The 24,550-nt window shown below is 46.1% G+C and overlaps 1 protein-coding gene across 9 annotated transcripts in view; it reads right to left on the bottom strand.

The window, feature by feature from the left end:
- Positions 1-24,550, bottom strand: part of RBMS3 (RNA binding motif single stranded interacting protein 3) — a gene marked incomplete at its 3' end in the record, with an annotated part of 764,091 nt that overhangs the window by 212,692 nt on the left and 526,849 nt on the right. The gene's annotated exons all lie outside the window — the stretch shown is intronic.

The following is a 24,550-nucleotide window of genomic DNA, read 5'->3' as shown; positions in this document are numbered from 1 at the left end:
AATACAGAGCTTAATCTATCTCAGTTAAAGTGCCATTTTCAAAAAGGAGACTCAAAATAAACACACACACGCAAAAATTAAATCTGATAACGGGAAAATGGGAGACCCTGTATATGAACACCCCATTATCATTCTGTCTCAGAGTTCAAAATACATGGCTGTTTCTTTGTACAGAGAGGCACTCTGATAATTCATATACACCAGTTAAAGCCCCTTTATCTTAGCTCCTCTACAAAGGCCCTCTTGTAACGGGAAAATTTCTCTGCCATCACCAGGCACTGGGGCAAAGAATGAGCAAGACAGAAACTAAAGATCTATAAAGCACGGCTCATTCAGCAGATATTAATTTTAACAGTCGAGTCACACAGCAACCAAACATATCGAGATCACTGCTGAAATTTAAAAGCACTGGGAAAACATGAATGGACTTGGCAGTTGCTGCCTGCTAAAGAACAGACATGAGAGTGAGGGGTTCAAGTGCCTATCAGAAATTTAGGGTTTGCGCCATCAAAGTGCTCTGTCATTCTGGCTCAACAAATCCACTTGGAAAAAAGAAACCTGACGTTTTGCTTTTAGGAAAATGGCAAGGGAAACAGATGGGGTGAGCAAATGGTTAACTGGTAGATGTGTAAACGCCACAGAAGCACATCAGGACGAATGTTCCTTGTAAGACCGCCCCACAAATAAATCAGAATGAATATTCAAGAGAGACTGGATATAGTTTAACCTCTTTGCAATCTGTGAGCACTTGCATCAGGATGAATGCTCAATGAAACCTAGAGAAGCCCCAAGTCTACCTTGGCTTTTGCAATCACATGCTAACTTCAAGGGGGGGGGGGGAGAGGTAGATTTGCCAGGTTTTTAAGTAGTCATTCTCTGCTTGATGCCTGGGGTTGCTGTTGCCAATCAGAGTAGATGAAAATGAGCTGACTCAATATAGGGCAGTATGCAGGGTGGATAAAAATCAATTATTTTAAATAAATAAATAAATGGAATTTTTAAAATTTTATTTTAATCAGATTTATTTTTTTTTTTTAATTGGATTTTTATAATAAAATGCTTTTGGAGGAAAAATCTTTCTAAAGATAGTTTTCTATGTAAGTTACATTACAGTCCAAAGGCTATTCATCAGGAAATAAGGATTTGTTTTAAGTTTTTCATGTGTGCTAAAACTCAGTCAAAGTTTTTGTTTTAAGTTTAACCACATCAGTTAACAAACATGGATACATATGCTATAATGTTATTGCTTTAGTTAAATAACTTGCTATTAAGGAAATGATTATTTTTCTCCTTCCAATAAAGTACAGCAGAAAAGATGTCCAAATATAAACAATTAACTTATTAAACCTCACAATAATTTCATAATTATCTGTCTATGTATTTCTAATAGTATAACCAAATCAGTAATTTTTGATATAACTGTAAAATTTATTATTCCAAAAATGAAACCTTCTCCTGGTTGTAAATATTAAGATTATTCCAGCAAGAATGATTCTTTCTGTAAAAAAGAAAAGAAAAATGATTTAAATCAAGTCTTACTGACTAGTGATTTAAATCGTGATTTAAATTGATTTGATTTAAATCAAATCCACCCTGGCAGTATGTTCAGTATGTTCCTGTTCAGGAATTAAGTCACTGTGGTTTCCTGTAGGGGGAAAGTTTCGTCTGCTTAGATTCTGCTGAGGTTGGCAGTCTGGAAGCAGACAGTTACTAGTCAAGCAAATTGTTGAGCCAGGAAGCAGGTAGGCTGTCAAGCAGGTGAGTGGACAAGTGGAGATGGGCAGTCTGGGATAAGTCTGCCATGTAAGAAAGCCAAGATTAAAAAAAAATATATTATTATTTTGATGAGTTGAGACTGAGGAGCTAAGCTAGAACTAGAGGCTTCATAACCCTGACATCGCTTTATTGAGCATGAACTTCTGCACCGGGGAATCCTCTGCGCATGCAACTCTAATCATGCAGACATCCACATGTGCTGGATTTATAGTTGTGCATTGCTGCTCCTGGAAAAATGCATTTGCATGAAGAGGTTGCAGTTTGCCACAAAAGAAAGCCAAGGTTAAAAAAAGAAGAATAATTATTTTGAAGAACCGTATTTTAAAACAGGCTTCTTTTTAAAGGTACATGACCTTTTATGGTGTGTTTTCCATGTGATTCGGGAATTAAAAATGCAGAATCACGGTTACTATGAAAATTATAAGAATAGCTGCTGAGTATTTTGGTTTAATAAATGTTTCTATTCCTGGTGATGGTGAGTTCGGGTTTTTTTAATAACTTGCCATAGATTTTGCTAGCTCAAGCAGAAATATCCTTAAACACCCAATCTCAGCATTTCCTCCCATCGCATAACATAAACTGGATATTTCGGAGTATCGTTTCAGCATCTTATACATTTGAGGGTGGAATTATGAAATAATTTCCCTTACGGCCTGACAAGAAAATGGGAGGGGGTGGGGAATGACAGGCAGGATAAATGCCGCTGTCACACAACCAGCACACAGTAGAATCATGCCCTGAGAGCTGTTTGCTTTAAAAAAAATAAAAATCTGAATTTTGTCACAACACTAAATGCTGCCCCCCATCCACCCGCAATTCCCACCAACATCGGCATTTTAACACAGATATGTCACATTTCTTGACAACTGGCCTGGAGACAACATGGCAGTCTTGCAGTAATCATTAGAGAGTTTGTTTTCAACATGTCATTTACTTTGCTGCCTTACCTGCGTACACAGGCAAAGCTTCACTCTGGTGTGCAATGCAGGCTGTTCACATTAGTGCTGTTTTGTTCCCCCATAAAAATAAAATAAAAAGCGAACACACAAAGCTGCCTTACTTAAAGTTAGTCTGACTGGTTCATCTAACCAGGACTGCCTCATTTCACCAGTCACACCTGTTCCCTAGCCCTGCTACCTACAGACCTTCCAGGTGGAGGTGCTGGGAACTGAATCTTCAGCCTTTTGCATGCAAGGCTTTGCTGGCAGGGACTTCCAGGTCCAAGCCCCTTAACAAACATTACCGTATTCTTCACTCTATAAGACGCTCCAGACCACAAGACGCACCTAGCTTTTGGAGGAGGAAAACAAGAAAAAAAATATTCTGAATCTCAGAAGCCAGAACAACAAGCTAAAGCAGCGATCCCTCTTGCTGTTCTGGCTTCTGGGATAGCTGCGCAGCCTGCATTCGCTCCACAAGTTGCACACACATTTCCCCTTACTTTTTAGGAGGGGAAAAGTGAGTCTTATAGAGCAAAAAATACGGTAACTTCCATGAGAAGCACCAGTGACTTCTAATACTGAATTGAGAAGAAGCAGAAGAATCTTTATTTGCATCAGCCACTAGCCATAGCAATAAAATAAAATGTACTGAAGATAGAGGTAAAAACTTAACTATAGAAAACACATTTTGGGGGTTAACATCATTAATCAAATAACAGATCTTATTCTAATTGCCCCCGCTAAAAGCCTCGCAGTTTTTGGTGCCACCTGATCATCTTGATCTGATAAAAGGAAGGACACAGTAGAAATGGTTGAGCAGCAGGGCATGGACAATAATAGAAGGGTAATAACCTCACTCCTCAAATCTTTATAAAGAGTGCAAGCAAATCTCAATTTACTGAGCTGAGATTGTAGCTGTTCTGGAATAATTTACCCAGAGTGCAAACGCTGGATTTTATCTAATCCCTACCTTTCCACCACTCTCTAGTCACATCCACAACATACATTTAAAACATGGCCTCCCGCAAAGGATGCTGGGAACTGCAGTTTGTTAGGGGCAGTGCTCTTTGGGGGGGGGGGGAATGCCGGTACTCACCATGAAGTTGTTAACTTTTAACATTTGGAAATAAGAAAGGTTCCGGCACTGTATACCCTTGAATACCCCGGGGGGGGGGGGACACTGGTTAGGGGTGTTGGGAATTGTAGCTCTGTAGGTGGTAAACTACAGTGGTATCTCAGGTTAAGTACTTAATTCGTTCCGGAGGTCCGTTCTTAACCTGAAACTGTTCTTAACCTGAAGCACCACTTTAGCTAATGGGGCCTCCTGCTGCTGCCGCGTGCCTGAGCACAATTTCTGTTCTTATCCTGAAGCAAAGTTCTTAACCAGAGGTACTATTTCTGGGTTAGCGGAGTCTGAAACCTGAAGCGTATGTAACCTGAAGCGTATGTAACCTGAGGTACCACTGTACAGTTCCCAGGGTTCTCTGAGATAAGTCATGTGCTTTAAATGCACACATAATATAAACACACACTCACCTGGTCCATTTAGCTCAGTATTATCTATTGTCCGTGCTCCAGAATTTCAGACAGGGAACCTCTCCCAGCCTGACCTGCAAATGCCAGGGCTTGAACCTGGAGCCCTATGGCCCTTCCCCAATATTTCCAGGTTTGTCTGATTCACCAGAGAAGGAATGGTGCTTATGGTCCCAATGGACAGTTGCTCCTTTCTTGCCAAAAGTCATCAGTTAATATGCCGTGAGATTCTCTAAAATAACAGGAGAGCGAGAAAAGCCTTTTACAGCTAATGACTGGAGGAGAATTTAGGTAGAGATTGCTGATGAAAGGGATGAGTGGGGAAAGCAAACAAGTTCTAACAGATACACTTCATCATCTCTTTTTTTTAGGGGGGAGGGAAGGATGTTCCTTCTGTGTTTACCTGGGACTGCTCTGGCCTAAAAGCTCATCCCTAAAAGCTCAGCATGTGTGGCTCCTAATGCACAGGAAATGTGATTAGCAGTCTGAGTAAGGCCCAGAATTACTCCCATTCTGACTAGATTACTGGATAATTAGATTGGTGGCACTCTTCCCTGACTGGGCTGTCAGATTAAATCCTGCTGTTTTTCTTCAGATAACTGTCATGTTCCACAATAACAAACAGAGATCGACAGAGAGGGAGGGAGGGCTTCTTCCCCTTAATGTTCAAAGGATGCAACTGTCTTTTTTCTTTCTTTTTCTTTTTGGCTGGCCCAGCCAGTGAGCCGATATGAAAATTGTCCACAGCACTTACCAGTTCATTCAAAATGCCATTATGTTTGATTAAAGCATACCTGGCTTGACAAACCTGATCAGGAACGTTTAATGGGAATTGATAAATTGAAATCACATGGTTTTATGTACTTAGCCTCGTGCTCACTTAAAGGCAAGACAAAACCACATAATTAATTTTAAAGGAAGTGAGAGGGGGGAGTTTTGTGCGCAGCACCCTGCCTCCCCCCCAAAAAAAAATTCTGGCTGTAGTTACTGTTGGAGAAAATTCTCCTTAGCAAAGGTTAGCAATGGGTCCCTGACTAAAACACCAGCCTTTGCAGGTGCCTGTTGATGCAGATTCCTGATGCCAATCTTGCTTATGTGGGTGATTAAAATGCAACGCTGCATTTGTTGTTTAGTCGTTTAGTCGTGACCGACTCTTCATGACCCCATGGACCAGAGCACGCCAGGCACTCCTGTCTTCCACTGCCTCCCACAGTTTGGTCAAACTCATGCTGGTAGCTTCGAGAACACTGTCCATCCATGTCGTCCTCTGTAGTCTGCTTCTCCTTGTGCCCTCCATCTTTCCCAACATCAGGGTCTTTTCTCTTCTCATGAGGTGGCCAAAGTATTGCAGCCTCAGCTTCAGGATCTGTCCTTCCAGGGAGCACTCAGGGCTGATTTCCTTCACAATGGGTAGGTTTGATCTTCTTGCAGTCCATGGGACTCTCAAGAGTCTCCTCCAGCACCATAATTCAAAAGCATCAATTCTTCGGCGATCAGCCTTCTTTATGGTCCAGCTCTAACTTCCATACATCACTACTGAGAAAACCATAGCTTTAACTATTCGGATCTTGGTAGGCAAGGTGATGTCTCTTTTTAAGATGCTGTCTAGGTTTCTCATTGCTTTTCTCCCCTTCATGGATCACTGCCTTGCCGTGGCGAAGGAGCCTGAATTACTCAGAGAAGCTATGAGCTATGCCGTGCTGGGCCACCCAAGATGGACAGGTCATAGTGGAGAGTTTTGACCAAACGTGATCCACCTGGAGCAGGAACCGGCAAGCCACTCCAGTATCCCTGCCAAGCAAACCCCATGGACAATGGCAACGCTGCATACAGGGCTTTTAAAGATGCACAAAATGACTATCCATCACTGAGATCGTGATAAAGTCTATCCATTTGCCAAGAACTAGGAACAGGCAACACTTTCAGAGAAGAGATGTGGCACTCTCCTTTAACCACATAAGCACTGATAATAATGTCAGCATATAGCAGTTCAACTGATGCTACCTACCCACAACCTCGATACAGCTTACCCTATGCTGTGGGACGCGGGTGGCGCTGTGGTCTAAACCACTGAGCCTCTTGGGCTTGCCGATCGGAAGGTCGGCAGTTCGAATCCCTGTGACAGGGTGAGCTCCCATTGCTCTGTCCCAGCTCCTGCAAACCTAGCAGTTCGAAAGCATACCAGTGCAAGTAAATAGGTGGGAAGATAAATGGCGTTTCTGTGCACTCTGGTTTCTGTCACAGTGTTCCATTGTGCCAGAAGCATTTTAGTCATGCTGGCTACATGACCTAGAAAGCTGTCTGTAGACAAACACTGGCTCCCTCAGCCTGAAAAGTGAGATGAGCGCCGCAACCCCATAATTGCCTTTGACTGGACATAACCATCCAGGGGTCCTTTACCTTTTACCTATTTACCTAAGCTGTGGCTTACCATAGTTTACAGTACATACACAAACAAAGTAAGATACAGCCTTACCTCCAAATAAATCCATCTAAATCAAAGGTAACCTTTAGGATGATATAATTAAAACTAAGTATACAAATAAATTGTATTATTAAAATCCACCATGAATGAGCCCTGGGCAGCACACACACACAAAATAAGACAATTAAAACTTCTTAAAAATATGCAAGATACAGTACCCCACATTTGTCATTCCTAGACCATACCCCACAACCCCTTAGTCACCTAACTGAGAAGAAGCAATCCAGCTCAACATTACCCCACTGCTAAGCCCTTCATTCTCGCTGTCTTCCTGCTGTTCCATTTTACTGTATCGCTCAGGGAGAGACCATAGCTGAAAGCCCTAGTTTCATACTCCCTAGTATGTCCAGCTGAAGGGAGATAAAAACCTGCTGCCAGAATCCCTGGCGAGTACTGCCATTCAGAGTACAGAAAACTGGGCTAAATGGACAAGTACTCTTTCCTGGTATAAGGGAGCTTCCTATGTTGGACTAGATGATCCCCAGGGTCCCTTCCAACTCGACAATTCAGTGATTCACAGAATTATAGAATTGTAACCTTAGAAGGGACCCAGAGCACCGTCTAGTCCAATTCCTTGAAAGGCAGGAATCTTGCCCACAGTTGTCCCTGGGTGGGCTCAAACCACCAACCTTCTGGTGAACAGCCAGGCACATGGACCCATTCTGCCATCACATAGTTACTTATAATTAAGTCCTACTGGAATCACTGAGAGAGACTTCTGAGAGTCTCTGAGACTCTGAGAGAGGAAGAGGAGAAGGAGGACTGTAGCTCAGGGACAGAGGTTCTGCTTCGCACGCAGAAGGTACCAGGTTTGGTCCTCAGCATCTTCAACCAAGGCTGCCCAAGTCCCCTGCCTTAAACCCAGGAGAGCCGTTCCCTGGCTGTGCTTAATGCTGAGCTGGATGGACCAAAGGCAGCTTCCTTCTAAGTAAACTTCCGTCCTTCTGAGTAAAAACAAGATTCTGGGAATATGCCCCACTGCAGTCCACATGGCTTGCTTTTCTAACAAATGTGTACAAGTCCCTGTTGTGAACGAAAATTGCAAGGGGTGCAATACTAAAGGTAACGGTAAAGGGACCCCTGACCATTAGGTCCAGTCGTGGCTGACTCTGGGGTTGCGGCACTCATCTCGCTTTATTGGCTGAGGGAGCCAGCGTACAGCTTCCAGGTCATGTGGCCAGCATGACTAAGCCACTTCTGGCGAACCAGAGCAGCGCACGGAAATGCTGTTTACCTTCCCGCCGGAGCGGTATCTATTTATCTACTTGCACTTTGACATGCTTTTGAACTGCTAGGTTGGCAGGAGCAGGGACTGAGCAACGGGAGCTCACCCCGTCGCAGTGATTTGAACCACCAACCTTCTGATCGGCAAGTCCTAGGCTCTGTGGTTTAACCCAGCGTCCCTGGTGCAATACTACTGGCATTCTTTCTATGTCAGTTTGTACAACTGTTATGTCAGAGCTGAGTGCACATGTAGTGCCAAATGAAACACACAGTGCTAAGTGCACAATACGCAGCTACAGTTTTTATGTGATTTATTACAGAAACAGAATTATTCTTGGGACAGGAGTGCTGGAAGGGGAGGCTTAACCCCCCCATGCAATACGGAGGGAAAAAATCCACTTCTGCCACTGTATGACTATGAGGATGAGGGTGGGGTGGATTTCTATTGGTGTCAGTGGAAACTTTTTTCCTAAGCCATTTTTTTTTGGGGGGGGTGGTATTTTTCTCTGTAAGAACTGGGATCTCCCCCCCCCGCACCTTTAATTAAAAGAAGAAGAACTAAAGATGTAGCTGTATGCTACTGATTTAATGTACGCAGACACACAACTACGCAGGATGGAAACATAATTCTTCAAGGGATTATTCTAAATGAAGATGAAGGGGAAAATACCATAAACTTGGGAAAGGGGCATTCAAAGGACTTCATGTGCTTTCGGTGCTGGGAAATGCCCAGGAGAAGACCAGCTATAGCTTTACCCTTTCTAAAATTAGGCCTGTGCCACTGACACAGAAGCTCTTTGTAGGAACCAGGCTTGTACAGGTTCTCTTTCAGCTCTTCGAAAGGTCATTTCAGGGCACAGAATGCAGATCCATATGGGAGTCAGGAGTCCCTTTTCATATACTGCCCTGACTAGAGCAAAGAACTCAGAATCTAAATGCACAACTGTCAGAGCTGCTTCCAGATCCTAGCTCACAGAGGATCACGCTAGCCAGCGATCATTAAATAAAAGTCTTTATTGAGTTACAGTTTCCATTCTCAAGCTGCTGCGTGCAACTCTACGTCTCATGGTTAGATCGGCGAAGCTCCATCTGAGTCTCCGCCCCTTGTACACCAACTTAATATCCTAGCCTTGCTCCACCTTTTCCGCCTGACTGTTCTTCTCTGGGTCCCTCTGCCCCCCGGGGTCTCTTCCTTCCGGGATTCCTCTGACGCTGACGCTGACCCCCCTGACTCTTCTCCCTCCTTTCGGCGGGCTTTAGGACCTGGCTCCCTTTCCGGGCTGCCTACTGCGCCACCTTCCTGTGCATTTGAACTTGGCACGCGCGCCCAACCTTCCACCTTCCGTCTGACCGTTTCTTCGCTCCCCGATGGAGGTGTGGCCACTCCTGACTCGTGCCCTCCCCCCTGTTGTGAGCTGCCAGCGCTTGATCCCTGGCGCCCTTCCTCTTCCCTGCTCTCTGGCGGTGACGCTGGTCCTGATTTCCAACTGCTCCCCTCTGAGTCCCCTCTGGCTCTATCTTCCTGGGGTGTCCCCCTAGGCTCCCCCCTTGCCCTGGCCACTGGTGCTCCTTTCTGTGAATCTTCTGATTCACTGGAAAGACTCGGAGATCTCGGGTCGTCGTCATCACTCATCTTTTCTTCTGCCTCCTCTCCCTCGCTCTCTGTTTCCTCCCTTGCCCTTGCCTCTGCTCCTGAACCCCTGACATCCATCCCCCCCTCAAAGCCCCCTCTTCCCCCCTCCCCTCCTTCCGGTGCGGGATCTGGGTGCTGCCGTGTCAGGGGGACGAATGTCGGATACAGTTCGCTTCCCGTGGCGGGCCGCCATCCGAAGTCTTCCGGTTCTTCCTCCCTGCTCTCGTTGACGACGGTCACCTCCGCTTCCATCTCTGTGCCGCCGTGCTCGAAACCCGGGTCGTCCCCGAAAACGTCCATGTCCGTCTCTCCCTCGTTGCCTTCTGGAGACGTTGCTCGTCCTGGACCCTCCAGCCACCTTCTGCGGAACTGCTCCTCTGGTCGATCATCCCACCAATACGAGGGTTCTGAAGCAGATCCCGAGGGTGACCCCTCTGGGGAACGGGCGTCTCGTGTCGGTTCCTCGTCCGAGTCGAACCCCCGGAACGTGCTGGCTGAAAGCGTGGGCGTGAAAAGCCAGTCGTCGAAAAAGTCTGCTGGCATTGGCCTATGTGGGAAGAGGGCATGAAACTCTTCTTTGAGCAGAGGTTCGTCTAAAGCGTAGCCCGGCACCCAGCTGTTGGCACTGGCCGGGGTGCCCTCCTTGGCGAGAAGGTATTCTACCCCCTCTTCCCCCCATCTGGAGTCCAAAATCTCCGTGACTTCGTTGATGCGCTCCTCCTGTGCCACTCCCCCTTGCCCGGTTCTCTCTCGGAGCGGACCCGGTGCCGTTCCTGGTTCCTGAAACCTGTGAGGTGCCTTGTAGGGAGTGAGCACCGATCTGTGGAACACCGGATGCATTCTGGAACCCTCCGGAAGAGCCAGCCTGAAAGCCACCGGGTTGACCTGTTCGTCGACTTGGTAGGGCCCCAGTTGTTTATGCCCTAGTTTCTTCTTCGCCAACGACCTGGCCGGCACTGCGTGGGCTGCTAACCAGACCCAGTCTCCCACATGGATCTCTTCGCCAACCCTTCTGTGTTTGTCCGCTTGTACCTTGTATGCGTGTTTAGCCAGCTCCAGGTGCCGCCGCAGCTGATCGTGGACCTCCTGCAACTCCGACGCGAACGCATCTGCTGTCTGCGGCTCCCCCTCCCCCATTCTTTCCAGTCCCGGGAAGGTTCTAGGGTGCCTCCCGTTGTTGGCGAAGAACGGCGTGACCCCCGTGGACACGTGCTTCGTGTTGTTGTAGGCGAACTCAGCGAGAGGCAGGTAATCCACCCACGTCGCAGGCTGTTGATTCGCATAACATCTCAGGTACTGCTGCATGATGGCATTGACCCGCTCCGCTTGCCCGTTGGTCTGCGGGTGTCTAGCCGACGCCAGGTTGATCTTGACGTTCAGGAAGCCCATCAGCCTCTGCCAGAAGTTTGAGATGAACTGTCGCCCTCGGTCGGACAGAATAGACCGCGGCAGACCGTGAACCTTGAACACGTGGTCTATGAACAGTTTGGCGGTTTGTTCCGCCGTGGCCACCTTCGCACACGGAATGAAATGTGCCATCTTGGAGAACAAGTCCACCACCACCAGCACAGCCGTCTTGCCCCTCGAGCTGGGCAGATCCGTGACAAAGTCCAGGGCCACTCTCTCCCATGGCTCGAACGGAGTTTGCAGCGGTTCCAGCAGTCCAGCCGGCGGTCTGTGCACTGGTTTGGCCCTCTGGCAGGTGTCACACCTCGCCACGTAGTCCGCGACTTCCCCTCTCATTCCGGGCCACCAGAAGTCTCTGGCTACTAATTCCACCGTCTTCTCCTTGCCAAAGTGCCCGGCAGTGGGCGCGTCGTGCAGCTGCTGCAGTACCTTGGCGCGAAGTTCGTCTCCCGGCACGTAGATGGCCCCTTTACGGATGAGCAAACCATCTCGCAGCTGGAACTCGTCGGTCGCTGCCGTGCCCCTGTGCACCTCTGCCATCTTTGCTTGCGCGAAGGAGTCATCCTGCAACGCTCGTCGCACCGCATCCAGGTCAACTGTTGCCGCCGCGCACGCCCACACTGTCGGTGCGAAGATGTGCATGGCGGCCGCTGGCGTTGCCTCCTCCAGATACTGTGGCTTACGGGAGAGAGCATCCGCCATGATGTTGGTGTCCCCCGGGACATACTCTATTCGGAAGTCGAAATTCGCAAAGAACTCAGCCCAACGTATCTGCCTCTGGTTCAGGAACTGTGCCGTGCGCCAGTGCTCTAGATTCTTGTGGTCCGTGCAGACCTGCACCGTGTGCTTGGCGCCGATCAGGAAGTGCCTCCACGCTTTGAACGCTGCATGAATGGCCAGCAACTCCCTGTCCCAGATGGTGTAGTTCTGTTCGGACTTGCTGAGCTTCCTTGAGTAAAACGCTCCCGGCCTCCAAACCCCCTGCGGGTCTTTCTGCAGCAGGACTGCTCCCACGGCTCTGTCCGAAGCGTCTGTCTCCACCCTCATCGGCCTGCTGGGGTTGACATGAAGCAGCTGCTCTTCCGACGCGAAGAGACGCTTGAGTGCCTGAAAGGACTGCTCCGCCTGCTCTGTCCAGATGAACTTCTTTTTCTTGGAGCTGAGCGTGTCCGTGATGGCCGCTGTCTGCATCGCAAAGCCTTTGATAAACTTGCGATAGAAGTTCGCGAAGCCGACAAACCGTTGGACCTCCTTCCGGTTGCGTGGGCTTTTCCAATCCAACACTGCTCGGACCTTGGCGCTGTCCATGGCGAGCCCTTTATCAGACAACTTGTAGCCCAGGAAATCCACCTCGGTCACGTCGAATTGGCACTTCTCCAGCTTGGCGTAAAGCCTATGTTGCTGTAGCCTGCTCAGCACTTCCTTGACGTGTCTGTCATGCTCCTGCTGCGATTCCGAAAAGATCAGGATGTCATCCAAGAAACAGACGCACGTCTTGTAGAGGAGCCCCGCCAACACGTGATGCATGAAAGCTTGAAAAACGTGGGAGCCATTTTGCAATCCAAAAGGCATAACTCTATATTCGTAGGTGCCCAGGGGCGTGAACATGGCTGTCTTCCACTCATCTCCCTCCCGCATGCGAATGAGGTTGTATGCCCCTCGCAGGTCCAACTTGGTGAACACTCTGCCCTTCCGTACCTTTGCGAGGAGGTCGTCGATTCGGGGCATGGGGAAGTCCGATGGCTTGGTCACACTGTTCAAGATGCGAAAGTCCACTACAAGTCTTTTTTGGGGCGTGTCCCGCTTCTTAACAAAGAATACCGGACTGCCCCCCGCTGCCTTGGACTCTCGGATGAAACCGCGCTCCAAATTATGATCTATGAACTCTTTGAGTTCCTGCAGTTCGTCCTCAGACATGGAATACAGCTTCCCTTTGGGCAGCGCCGCCCCCGGCAGCAGGTCAATTTTGCAGTCATATGGTCTGTGGGGGGGTAGCCTGTCTGCCTCTTTCTCGCAGAAAACCTCCAAAAATTCTGCGTACTTGTGGGGAACCGCTTGCAGCGTGCCTAGCTGCAGCTGTGACTCCTCTTCCCCTCCTTCCTGCCTGGGCACGATGCAGTGTTCAGCGCAAAAGGAAGAGCCGAAGGTCAGCTGCCTCTGGTACCAAGCCAGCGTCGGGCTGTGCTTGTCCAGCCAACTCATGCCCAATACAATGGGCGTGTCCGATAGTTGAGTGACATTGAAGCTGATGATTTCCCTGTGATTCCCAAGTCGCATCACCATTGGTGGCGTCTGCTTCACCACTTGCCCCCCTAGCAGCTCCCTGCCATCCACCGTGACAACCTGCAGGGGCAGCGTGGCAGGCAGCAACTGTATAGCGTGCCGGTCGACAAAGTCCTGCCCTATAAAGTCCGCATTGCTTCCGGAGTCAATGGTGATTGGCACGTCCATGGTGATTCCATTGGGCAGCTGGAGCGACGCGGTGAGCTTCACTACCGGTTTGGGCGGGAGGGGGTCCATGGGCTGTAAAATCTCTGGGGACTGCTTCACTGACACGTCTGGCTGGGCCCCAGTGCCTCTTCCTCCAACCAGACTCCTTCGTTTCCCTGCTGTGGTTGTCCTTGCTGCGTTGCTGCAGTTACCATTGCTGAGGCTGCAGTGTGCTTGTGGAGCCTCTGGGGACACTCTTTCGCCATATGCTGTGGATCATCGCAGATGTAACACTTCCTGTTCCCTCTAGGAGGCTTCGCTTTCACTGCTGCCGGTGCTAGGGCTCTGGCTGCTGACTGAGCCCTTGCACCTCCAACCTCCATAGGTTCCGCTCCTCCTCCTGGCGGAGGCGTGGATTGCGCACGCGCTGCTTCTCTGGGAAGGAAGGAGGAGCCCCTGGCTGGTTCGCGCCCTCCACGCCCTTCGTCCCTGCTCCACGGACGTCCTTCCAGCCGCACCCCCACCGCCAGCGCCCTCTGAACGATCTCCTGCGTGGTCCGGGGTCTCTCCCCCCTCGCAATTTCATCTTTAACCGAGCCGTGCAATCCCTCCCAAAACAGGTCTCTTACAGGAGCCGAATCTCTGTCCCATTCCAGGGCACTGACCAAAGCGAAAAAGCGGGCATGGTACTGCCTTACGCTGGCCCTCCCTTGCTTCAGTCCATGTATCTCCTGCCGAGCAAGATCCACATCAATGCTTGATAAAAAGCACCCATCCATCGCTTTAATAAAGGCATCCGCATTTTGGAGCGCCGGATCCTTATCTCTCCACAAATTGCGCAGCCATGCTTTAGCATCTCCATGCAAATGGGACATGATGAATCCCACCTTCTCTTGCTCATCTCTAAAGTCTTTGTTCAGCAGTTGCAGTGCACACATTACATCTGCTCTAAAGTTGGGGTACTGTTGCAAATTCCCATCGAAGTGAGAGACCAGACCGCCTGTTCGTCTCCCCAACCCAATCCCCTCCGGTTTGGGTGTCAGTTGCCCTTGCTTCGTAAGCACTTCCAACCTGACCTGGAGATCCCTGTAGGCGGCAGCTGCGTCCTCCTCTCTCTTCCTGGATGCAAGAGCCTCGGCATTCAGTCGTGTCACTGCTTCTCTGAGTTCCACTATCTGCTGTTCGGCCGTCATGTTGTCTGCCGTTCGTGAGCTCGCTAGTAGGCACCCGCTTTCTCTCCTCTCCGCGAGGACGTAGATGCCCACAATCTAGGGATGGAGCTTACTGTCAGAGCTGCTTCCAGATCCTAGCTCACAGAGGATCACGCTAGCCAGCGATCATTAAATAAAAGTCTTTATTGAGTTACAGTTTCCATTCTCAAGCTGCTGCGTGCAACTCTACGTCTCATGGTTAGATCGGCGAAGCTCCATCTGAGTCTCCGCCCCTTGTACACCAACTTAATATCCTAGCCTTGCTCCACCTTTTCCGCCTGACTGTTCTTCTCTGGGTCCCTCTGCCCCCCGGGGTCTCTTCCTTCCGGGATTCCTCTGACGCTGACGCTGACCCCCCTGACTCTTCTCCCTCCTTTCGGCGGGCTTTAGGACCTGGCTCCCTTTCCGGGCTGCCTACTGCGCCACCTTCCTGTGCATTTGAACTTGGCACGCGCGCCCAACCTTCCACCTTCCGTCTGACCGTTTCTTCGCTCCCCGATGGAGGTGTGGCCACTCCTGACTCGTGCCCTCCCCCCTGTTGTGAGCTGCCAGCGCTTGATCCCTGGCGCCCTTCCTCTTCCCTGCTCTCTGGCGGTGACGCTGGTCCTGATTTCCAACTGCTCCCCTCTGAGTCCCCTCTGGCTCTATCTTCCTGGGGTGTCCCCCTAGGCTCCCCCCTTGCCCTGGCCACTGGTGCTCCTTTCTGTGAATCTTCTGATTCACTGGAAAGACTCGGAGATCTCGGGTCGTCGTCATCACTCATCTTTTCTTCTGCCTCCTCTCCCTCGCTCTCTGTTTCCTCCCTTGCCCTTGCCTCTGCTCCTGAACCCCTGACAACAACAGACAGCGGATGCCTGACTTTAGGCATATGCCTTAAATCACATGTACTGTACTCAAATTCTCACATTATGTCCTGGAAAATATGCCGCTTTATGCCTCACTGAAACAATATATTGAGGGGGAAACAGTGAACAAATTCCAGCTGCATTTAGAATATATGACTAGCAGGGCAGTTTTTATTTCACCCCCCCCCCCCAAAAAAGTGAGGCACTTTCTGCATCTTACACGGCACACATGTATGTACAAATTATAAACTATACTCTGAGGTGTATGGAAAAATAAAAAAAGCTAGTAGATATTCAGATACTAAATATTCAGAAACATCACTAGTAAAGATGAAATAAACAAGTGGGCGGGGAAAAGAGAACCTAGTTATATTAGCTTTAGTCAAGTGGTGGATTATTCAGAGAAAGGTTTAACTGCAGATCAAAATACGACCAGAATAGCTATATTCTAGTCAGGGCCATCTTAGCCATAGGCGCTAGGGGTGCGGGGCACCTGGGCACTGGGATCTCAGGGGCGCCAGGCCAAGAGTCCAGGGCCCGAGAGTTGCGTCCGGGGAAGAGCCCACCCATTGGTCAGAGTGACGTGGCAGGCTCTTCTGCTGCGGGTGGCTCTGCGCTGCGAATTCGGGGGTGACTGAGCCACTGAGACGCTGAGGTGGCCGGCTGGCTCCGCTCTCCTGAGCGCCTGGGACTGGGCAACTGGGGGGCACTGGGCGGATCTTTGCACCCCGGCGCCGCATATGCTTAAGACAGCCCTGATTCTAGTTCCACAAATCTGGCTAGCAAAACTTTCTGACTATGCAAATTTCAGTCTTATGTGCAAATATCAGTCTTTTTTGCAGTTGTTTTTAAACGGAGCACAAAGCTTCTATATGTAGTTCAGTGATGAATATTGGCTGGGAAGGTGGGAATGGAGGCAATTTAAATGGGATAAAGGACCATACTGGCATTGGAATGGCAATTAAAAAAGAAAGATAGAAAAGAAACCACATTTTCTACATGAAATAGCACCAAAGTGTCATTGGCTGCAACAATAAAAAAGTTGGAATAGACTCCTTACTCACAAAATGACAGGATAGAAAACTAGTTACATAGTTTGGATGTCTCATATTTCTGATTCAAAATAAAGTCTAGAAGAGGGGAAAAGAAAGCTGGACCAGCTAATGGTCTGAACAGGTTTTGGGTTGCATGGACAAAATTTAGGACAAATTTAGCCAACTAGGCCACATAGCAACATTGCCCCCTGAGACCGAAGGGCATACTGGTATGCAGACTACCTAGAACACAATGTCAATCTCAGAGATAAGTTTTTCCTCCCAGTTTGTATCCAAAGGGAGCAGATATTTGAACATAGCTGATAAAACCACTATAGCTTTTCCACCTTGAAATAAGACCCGCAGGCAGACGACACTGGCGCTGCACTCTTGAAATCAATACCAGTGCAGCTTTTGAAAATATGGTACTTCCACAATATTGATCACATTTCAGCTTGTTCACTTTTTGAAGCCATTGAAGAACTTCCCAAACTGATAAAAAAGCAGTCATCTTACATTTAAGAGGAGACTTCATTCAATAGCATCTAAAAACTTTTGATGAGGTTCTGACATATATTGTTGTTGTTGTTGTTGTTGTTATTATACTAGCCAATTAAATATTTTACTTAATTCATAACCATTACATTGATTAGTCAATTTAGAGTTAGGTAACTAATAAACAAAATAATCCAAATTGGTGGACAGCCTGCAGAATATACATAACCCAAGGCTGAAAAAATAATGCTGATTTGTGGGTGACATCTTTAGGAACCCTAAAAAACCATACAGGGAACAGTGTGAATCACCTTGAAATAGCTTTAACCAAAATATGTTAGTCATCATTGCCATGCTGTTATTTTATGTGGCTCCCTAAAACGCATTAGTACCAATGAGCACCACTATTGTTACTGAGGCAATGAAGTTTTTCTTAAATTAGAAACAATTGCATTTTGCACATACAGGGTTTCATTACATAAACATAAATTGGTCATTTGTTAACAGACCACCTTTCCTTTCCTGTGCATTGTATTTTGCATTCTTTACAACATTTCCCTCTTATACTCAAGTGAAATAAAAGGGACTAATTAAAACAGTAGTTTATACACCTTTGCAGAAAACTGCATCCTGCCGCGAGAAGTGGCCAAACCAAAATAGCCGTACATTCACGAACAGTGTGTGGTCCTGCTGGGCAAAAATACTGACTCCGCGAGAAAGAGACAGCGACATTTTAAGCTACTCCCAACCGCTGCAGCAAATGGAGACACGACTTAAAATGGAAAAGGGTTACTCTCTAAGGCAGGCTTCCTCAACTGCGGCCTTCCAGATGTTTTGAGACTAAAATCTTCATCATCTCTGACCACTGGTCCTGCTAGCTAGGGATCAAGGGAGTTGTAGGCCAAAAACATCCGGAGGGCCGAGGTGGAGGAAGCCTGCTCTAAGGTTTCACTTAAGCAACACTCAAATGGTTCAAATTCCCACTAAAATATTGCACTGTGACTCACCACAGTGGTCCTCCCAGAGTCCATTTATTGGCTTGCAATCAGTTAGCCGAGTGGAGAAGAGGATGACCCATGGGACTCCCTTGTCAGTGGATATTCAGAGCAGTCGTTTTCAACCTTTATGAGTCCACGGCTCCCTTGACCAACCAGATTTTTTATGCGGCTCCCCTGTGGGAGCCCCTTATAGGACACACGTAAGTGGGGATTCCCCCCATTCCATCCCTGCCCCGCCCTGTTCTGCCCCCACCAGCGCCCCTGAATGTTCCTCAGAGAGAAAGAGAGAGAGATAATGGAGGAAGATATGAGCTGCAAGTTAATGAAAGGACAACCTCCTGGGGCAACCTTGAACATTCCTCGTCTCCCCAGTACACTGGTTGACAACCAAAGGTTTAGAGCAGGCATAGGCAAACTTGGCCCTCCAGATGTTTTGGGACTACAACTCCCATGATCCTTAACTAACAGGACCAGTGGTCAGGGATGATGGGGATTGTAGTCCCAAAACATCTGGAGAACCGAGTTTGCCTATGCTTGATTTAGAGGCTAAATATGGCAGGGACCCAGCACAGTTCCAAGACTCATATTAACATAAAGCAAAACTGACGGTTCAAATGATTGTGCTAAAGAAGAGGTGGCTAAGCTGTGGCCTTTCAGAGGTTCCTGGACCCAAAGTCCTATAACCCTCAGCCAGCAAGGCTAGTGGTCAGGGATGATGGGGGGTAGTCCAACAACATTTGGAAGGGATAGGTTAGCCACCTTTGTACTAAAGGACAGGCAGTTAAACAATTAAGTCCATTCAAGCGCTGATGACAATAAATAGACTTAATACCAATTGAAGAATTAATTTCCATAAATGTGAGGAGAGAGTAATGCAAATAGCAATGCTAGAACGCCAGGCTAATTTGAGACTGCCAGAAAAAAAAGAAAACAACAACCTTGATTTGCTTTCAGTACGACACACCCCTTGAAACCGACCCTGTGGTTTTTGAGCCAACAAACAGCAGTTCTATTTCAAACGTGAAGTAGTGCCTTAGGCTACAGCTTTATACCACATTATCTGACAGCATTGTTGTTTGTATCTTCACATCCTTCCCTAACCAACCAAAGGACATGGATAATTGAAAGCATAAAACAAACAACGTACCAGTCCAGTTTCTTCTGCACCGACTTCTAAAAACACAACCACAGGTTCCAGCTGACATCACTGAGACCAGAACCCACTGGGTCACTTGTAGTACACCATGTAGACATTTCCACCCCCACTACCCCAGGGGTAGTTGGATCACCCTATTTTCAATCTGCTGCCCGTTTCATATGTGTCCTCCAATAAGCCAATTCTGTCCCATTCCCACATTAATGTGCATTTATTGCTTAAAACAAATATGCATTAAAATCAATATTTAAATTATGTGTTTAATTTTACTTTCAAAGAGGGGTAATAAACCTAATGGGGGTGAGATAACTTCATGGGCTGCCGAATTATTTTGAATACTTCTGAGGACACCAACATTTTCAAATATCCCTGCAAAATAAGTTCTTCTGAATGGTTTCCTTCCTACCTCGAACAGGGAAAATACTGCGGAAAGAACAGATCAGTTCTTGAAGGAACTTATCTCTTATTCACAGGAACCTGCTCCTGTAACACTGACACTACTTTTCTCCTCGCTAACAAACATCCCTGAAATAAGTTTGTGTCCTACATTAACACAGGATAAACTACATGGGTGGGTGGAGCACAATAATTTCATCTCCCCACTCTTTTTAATTTTTTATTTTCATTCATTTCTTTTCCCATCTGTATGAATTGCAGTTGGGGTGTTCTACTATAATGATATGGTCCAAAAAGAGAAATTCAGACTTATTTTTGGGCTATGCATAGTACTGAACAATTCTCAATCACACCCAGCATAATTTAACTATGCCATTATATAAGAACTGTTAAAGATAATTCTGCCATTCACTGGCAAGCACAGAAAATGTCGATATGCATATTTTATGCAGTATTTATTTGGCTAAAAATAACCAGCAATTTAGTTAAATAACTAAAGATAAAGTGATCAGACTCCCTTGTGTTTTCCCCTCCATCTCTTCTAGGTCTTGTCTGAACCAGTCAAATCCCTTTTTGCACAAGGATGTTTACCCTCAAAGGGCTCTCCCAACGAAATGAACGTAAATGAATAGGTTCATTAACACTCTATTCTCAAGACCTTTGTTCACTACAAGGCTTGCTGGTGAGGTCAATGCTCTCGGGGGGGGGGGGGACAAAACCACGAGGAAGCTCTAAATGTTCTGAAGATGATAAAACACCTGGTATCAAAATTGGAGTTGTTTCACTAGCAATAAACAGCTCCAGGCTTCATATGAGAAAAGATAACCCAAATCTTGTTGCTTTTCCTTCACACACACACCTGTCCGGTGGAACAAAAATAGTAGCACACACTGTTTACAGCCAACTTCTATGGTAAATTGTCTCTCTTGCCGGAATGAAAATATGTGGAACATCCTGAATCAAGGGATATAGATCTTAAGCTCCCTCTCTCTTTAGGTTCAGTCTGCTCTTCCCAGAAAACAGGGAGAGAGAGAGATAAGACAAGGAACTTTGCTCAACAACTTAAGGAACTAAAATACAATCATTACGGCCAACATCTGACTAAATAAATCTTGGTTGCTTAATCATATTCGTTTTCGCCCCGTGATTAACCATCCCTGAAAACAAATTTTACTGAACTAATATTAAACCATTCTTAAATAATTAATTCTAATGGTGGTTGTCATTGGGGGTTTCAAATCTTCTAGGATAACTTCCTTTTTTTCCTTTTGGCATGCTCCTTCATAGCATCAACAGCAGTAGCTTTGGTGTAAACATTAAGAAATATTCTATTCTATTCTATTCTATTCTATTCTATTCATTATTTAGCTCAGGAGTGGCTAAGCTGTGTCTTTCCTGATGTTGATAGACTTCAGCTCCATCAGCACGACCAATAATCAGGGATGGTGGGATTTGTAGTCCAACATCATCTGAAACTCCCACCATCCCCGATTATTGTTCATGCTGGTTGGTGCTGATGGGAGCTGAAGGCCATCCATTTCAGGAGGACCACAGCTCAGCCACTTGAGACACAGACAAAGCTATTTACGTACACAGCACACACACCTTATGAAGAATGAGAAGGCAGTTCCCTGCCCCGAGGAACTTTCAATCTAAGAAAAAGACACACAAAGACTAAATAGAGGAAGGGCAGGTAGGCAAGGAAAGGAAATGCTAATATTTCAGTTAAGTATATTTCCGCTTAGTTATAATAAGGCCATAGAGGTTTTGCAAAAGGAACCACAGAAACCTGAAAGCTATTTTTAGGCGTAAGTGAAAGCAAGGGGGAAAGGGCAGAAAGATTTGAGGGATGGGTGGTTAGAAGGCTGAGGATGGTGAAGCTAGGTGGGGAGAGGACAGAAGCAGACATGGGTTCAGGATTTAATGGTAGAGGCCATGGAGGGTTCTGAAGGTCAAGATGAGCAAGGAGCAGACAGGAAGCAATGGATTTAAGGAGTGGGGTCATGTGGTCAGAGTGATGATGAATGATTTTGGCAGCAGAACGTTGGAGAAGGGGAGGGGACCAAAGGGAGACCAGAGAACAATGCTGTCCAGGGTTGTAAAGACTGTGGAGAGAATAATTGGGTGCACTCTTCCCACCTTGGATCAAATCTATGCTTCCAGGTGTCATAAGAAAGCTGCAGAGATAATGCAGGATAGTGCGCACCCTGGAAATGATCCTTTTCAGCTTCTGCCTTCTGGAAGAAGGTACAGGGTTATAAAGACTAGGACTAGCCACCTGAGAAACAGTTTCTATCCAAATGCAATTTTGGTTTTAAACACAGTGTAAGGTAGTCTCTATGGGAGTATACTGTATTTAATTATGGGGTATCATAGTTTTTAGGGGGCTAACCAGGCTGGGATAGCTGGGATAGCAGGCTTGTTGGTTTTTGAATGTCTGGTGTAGATTTTTTCAATTTCGTTGTTCTGTATGGGACAATCACAATAAAGATTATCGTACTGTATCGTAAAGAGAAGACAAGACAGCATTAGTCACTACGTCTAGGGCATGAACCAAATCTATGATGAAAATACATTAATTATTTTTTTTAAAAAAACAACAACAATAAGCGACTGGTATTTCTTATCTATACACAATACTGGAAGAGAAATTATGTTATAATCGTCATTTAATAGCTGGGTTTGAGCAATAAGGCTAGGCCAAAATTTTAAGCATTCCCCCCCCCCCCAAACAGTTGCTAGAACAGGGACACATTCTGAAAATTGTTTTGAGACACAGCTGCTTACCCTTGCCTTTAAAAATAATAATAATAATAATAATAATAATAATAATAATCCTAGTAGACATTTTCTTTCTGTTTCTCTCTCCCCAAACACCCCTGAAATGGTTCTTGTTATATTTCAACCATAAATAGGCTGGAAAAATTCAAAGACCATTTTGGCCCAGTCCGAACTAAGTCACATAGATCGAAAATATCTCCCTATGCCAAAAGTTAAGACAGGTTGTTGGATTATTATTCTTCAGTACAGAATAGCTTCAAATGGAGAGATTGTTTCATCATCCTTATGCAGAAACATGTAAGTATTTGTCCTATGAATTTTAAAGGCCAAATATTAACAGTGATCCCTAATTCTGATTGTCATTGGTCTCCAGTCGTCCCCTCTATCACATTCTCTCTTACTACTTTGAACAGATTACAGGATGTGTGGTCAGCATGGGGTCTTATATTGCTGCCTACCTCTTGTTTCTGAACTCCATCGCACCCTGTGAAAAATCTAAAGGACAGGGACTTGGCCTTTCTAACCAAAAGTCTCCATGGATGTTCGTTTCCTGTCGATGTTTTTTCAGTCAGTGGTGTGGCTTTGTGACCTTCTCAGCACCTGGGAAGCACATTTTCGACGTCTATTCTTCGCAGATTAAAGAGCACTTTCTGGATGGCGATCACAGAAAGTTGCAGAAACAGATGGGACAATGATCTGTCCAGATTTCCAAAAGCTCACCATGAGGAGGCTACTTACAGAAAAAAACTTTTTCCTGGAGGATCAAAGGAATCTTTGTTTTCCCTCTAAAACTCAGTCATACGAGGTCCCTTAAGTAAACAATTACATGACTACAAAATATTCCCCTTTGGATAGTAAATGGAGATGCGACTTAAGCAAACAAAAAAAGATAAAAGATAAAGATAATGGAGGTCTGAATAAGGATTTAATAAGTAATGGTCTGATAAACAATCAACCCCAGGGTTTCTCTGCCTAAGACAGAGAAAACCTAAAATCTTTTCTGAAATTAATGGTAATGTATCTCTATCATAGAAGCCAATTTTAGTTACAACTCACTTTGAAACCAATGGTACAAGTTAACCTTGTGACTGAAGGTGACATAGGTTCTTTATTTCTTTCTTTCTTTCTTATATGCAGATCCCAGCACTAGTTATCCAAATAGGTGTGTTAAAAAGCCACCTCCAAAAGTACCCTAGCTGGGGTATTAATACAAAGGGAAACTTGACAATAGTTTATACGTGCTAATAAATATGCCCTATTGTATAAACTAATAACTGGAACATTTTTTTAAAGCCTTCTGATATTGGTAGCTGCAATTTCTAAAGTGAAAAATAAGGTAGAGAATTATCCCAAACAAATTTCTTAAATATCCCATTATTCTTTTAAAACTATACAAGGCGAATATAAATACCACAAAGAATATATACATTATCCATGCCATAATTGCCCTTACCCCAAATATTACATTTAAATTGTGCCCATCTTTCCAAGTCACTAGAAACCTCCTTTATCAACCTATTCAAAATTGAGTTAATCATGCAATTATTTATGCAGCTTACAGCAATTTATATTTAAAAGCAATGGATCCATGCCCTTTCCTCTATGTCCACACCCCATTTTAGGGTCTTCTTGAGTTAAGAATATATGACAGGTTTTCTCCCCTCTCAGCTCTGTTCCAGCTCTGAGCTGACTTGACAGTTTCCAACTGATTTCCTAGGATAGCTCTGAACGGAAATAATAATAATAATTTATTTATACCCCACCCATGTGGCTGGGTTTCCCCAGCCACTCTGGGTGGCTTCCAACCGGATATTAAAAACAATACAGTATCAGACATTAAAAACTTCCCTAAACAGGGCCACCTTCAGTTGTCTTTTAAAAGTAAAATAGTTGTTTCTTGCCTTGACATCTGCTTGGTGGGTTTGTTTTGTTTTTTTAGTTGCAGGTTATCTAGAAAGAAAATCTTTCATTTTGCTATTTTCCCTTCGGACTCCTTCATTCAGTGGTACCTAGTATCCATTGGGGTTGGTAGGGAGGAAGGTAGGGAGCTGAACAGTAGGTGGCGCCAAAGCCAGTGACAGGCAGAACTGACTAATTCTAGTTTTGCCCCCACTCTATAGAGTGTTCTACAAGGGCAACACTGAGACGAAAGACACTGAAAGTAAGGTGGGAGCTGCTTTTATTTATACATATGCAAAACTGCAA

Source organism: Podarcis pityusensis (assembly GCF_964106645.2).
Source record: "Podarcis pityusensis genome assembly, chromosome: 12".
Taxonomy (NCBI): Eukaryota; Metazoa; Chordata; class Lepidosauria; order Squamata; family Lacertidae; genus Podarcis; species Podarcis pityusensis.
Note: the sequence above shows the minus strand (reverse complement) of the source record. Positions and strands in the feature narration are given on the sequence as shown.